The sequence below is a fragment of the Geotrypetes seraphini genome, chromosome 3 (genome assembly GCF_902459505.1).
Source record: "Geotrypetes seraphini chromosome 3, aGeoSer1.1, whole genome shotgun sequence".
Taxonomy (NCBI): domain Eukaryota; kingdom Metazoa; phylum Chordata; class Amphibia; order Gymnophiona; family Dermophiidae; genus Geotrypetes; species Geotrypetes seraphini.
Window position 1 is genome coordinate 218,681,418 of NC_047086.1, and position 3,148 is coordinate 218,684,565.

Sequence of the window (3,148 nt, forward strand, 5' to 3'; positions counted from 1 at the left end):
CCTCACACCGCCCAGCCCAGCCCAGCCCAACGAGGGAGGATCTTCGGGCACTGGCACTGGCACGTCCTGTGCATTGGTGCTGGTTCCGGTGCCCAATCGGGTAAGAGATGTTTTGCGGTGCTGGGGGGGATGTAGGATCGCGGGGGAGGGGGTGACGCGAGCGGGGGGGAGGATGCCGGTTCGCAGGGGGGATACCGGATCGGAATAAAAAAAAAAAACATTGTACAACGCGCTCACGCGTATAACGCACAAGGTTATGCACGGTTTGTAAAAATTGTGTTAACGCGCGCGTTATATGTGTGAAAATGCAGTAACTGTTTTGCAGAGAAGACACACGTTACTTCTGAGCAACAATGCCAAATAAAGGGTTAAGCAACTTGCCTAGGGTCACAAGGAGGCACAGTGGGATTCAAACCCAGTTCCCCCAGGTTTTCAGCCCACGGATTTAACCATTATGGTACTCCTCCACAAAACAATTGCAAATTATTGAACTCGTGGCAGTCGTTTGTCCACCCTGAGAAGGGAAAAATGTGTATTTCTTACCACAACATGCAACCTGATCTTCCTCCTGACATCTGCTGGCAACTGGCAAAACTGATCTTTTTTTTATTTGCAAATGAAGGATTTTCCTGAGGATTCATAATCCGCAACTAGCTCCCACGCACACTTCCCAGATTATTGCTGTCACGTGACCCAGAGAGGAACCAAAAGACCATCAGTGCTGTGTGCGTCTTGAGCTTCCACATAAAGTGTGAGAGAAAAAGGAGAATGTATGGGATTGTTGTGGAAAAGGTTAGACCATCAATTAGGTCAGGGGTCTCAAAGTCACTCCTTGAGGGCCGCAATCCAGTCAGGTTTTCAAGATTTCCCCAATGATTATGCATGATATCTATGTGCACGCACTGCTTTCAATGTATAGTCATTGGGGGAATCCTGAAAACCCGACTGGATTGCGGACTTCAAGGAGGGACTTTGAGATCCCTGAATTAGGTGTACTGTTATATTTATTTATTTTAATTTCTTATATATTTGCTTGTTTTGCTTTTTAATCCCATTCTCCCCAACAAGCTCAGAACGGGTTATAGGTTAACATAGGTTAGTATACAGTCAGAATGGGTTATAAATTGTTATACTTACAAAACAATGTGTTCATCCTAACTCAACCTATACAGAGGACCTAGTTCCAATATACATTCTACAAGTCCATAAATAATAGAAACGCAGTAGGTGTTTGTCTGACCCTTGAGACATTGGAGGCTTATGTGACTTGCCCAAGATTGCAAGGAGCTTCAGTGGGATTTAAACAGAGCTCCCCTGGCTCTCAACTGCTGCCCTGACCATTAGCCGACTTCTCCACTCCAAATGTTTAATAAGAGTAGGAGAGAAAAAGACTGGATTGTTGTGGAAAGGATGGGGGTCATCAATGCTATTTGCATACATCCTATTTTTTTTTTTTTTTAAATAGATGTGCAGAAAAATACATCCTGTGCATGGCATATGACTGGAGGGCGAGAAGAGAGCAGCCAAATTGCTTGGCATAAGATCCTGTTTCTTTCTTTTCTCGTCCCTTAACCCTCACTCTCTCCCCCTTTCCCCTTCTGGCTAGACGGCAGTCCTGAGAGCAATTCTAATACTTCAGAAAATCTCCTGAATCCCCCCGACGCAGACTGAATGAAATTCTGAGGGCATCTCTCACTTTGAATCCGTTCACAGCCCGAGGACAGCTTCAACCCTCTGGCCAGGCCTTTGAAAGCAGCAAGGGGGAAGAAGAGCTGTTTAAGGATGTGTCCAGGGACCTGAAGGACATACCAACATGAATTCCTAAATCTATTCCGCAATTCAGAGATTCCTTCTCCTCCTCACTCAGAGACTGCTTTACTTGCAAAGAACAGAGGGCAAGGACTCAGGGTCAAGGCCATTCTTTATCCCGAGTATCTGTCCCTACCTGTCCTATAACTTCCAAAATGTCTTTCTGCCTGGTAGACTTCATGTCACTGACAGTCATGTTGTCAAGAAGCCCAGCAGCGGGAGAGCCTGTGCTAGCCACACTGCTCTTCTGATTGCCCAAGACAGGAAAGGAATTCCAACAGTAAGTGTCAGGGTTGACACCTGGCAGCAGAGAGGGAAAGGGGGGGGGGGGGAGGAGTTGGCTACAAGGATTTCTTGCAGAAACATTGCTTCTTTTCCTTTTCTTATTTTTTGTGGAATTACATTGATCCAGTACATAAAGCAGTTATAAATCTGCCAGATACACAACCCTGATTGATTATCATCCTTTCCAAGGTATCTGACTGCTCTACAAATGTAGAAACAATTTAAATACATTATTCCTGGAGTTAGCAACACAAAAAGGGAAGCCCTGGGAGGCCTAGGGAGCAGAGGGGAGGCCACCTGTTATGGACAGCAGATAAACAGAGGATCTGAACCCCCCCTGCCCTGGGGAAATTCAGTTTGAAGCCCTGCTGCTGTTGACATTAGATTTGAAAAGGAAGATAATCTAGCCAAGGCTTCCATTTGCAAAAACCAAACCTGTTAAGATTGACCTGCAACCATGAGTGGGAGAAACACATAGCAGATGAATGCATCTTTAGTGCCTATGACCTTATTATTCCAGTATAGGATAGAGGACATATCCTATATCTATCTATTACACACATACCATAAAAACATACAAATATAGATATTAGATAAGGGAGCTAGTCTATTCTATAATGACCCTACCATGTGTATAACATTTTGATTAGATATGCATAGATTGACAGGTGGACACATGCAGGCTGACAAATGGTAGGACTTGCAAAAATAAAATGGAACCTAAAACACTTTTCCTCGGACAAGGGCTATTTAATTGATTAATTAACGATTCTGCGGAATGAAATGGTGTCTGTGATCTTTCCCAGCACCCCTGGGTGATTCTTGTTGGATTTTTTTTCAGCCGTTAATCAATCTCTGCAGAGAAAGAGATTGAATTGAAGCTACAGAAAGGTAAAGTAGTTAATTGCGCTGGGACGCTACAAAGCCCGCATATAAAACACATTCTTAAAACATTCTTCCAGTCTCCCGGGCCGGCGAGTGCATGTAGGGGGGGAGGCGCGCCGTTAAAAGGCCACCTCGGCAAACGGCCCCCCCCAAAAAAAAAAACAACAAC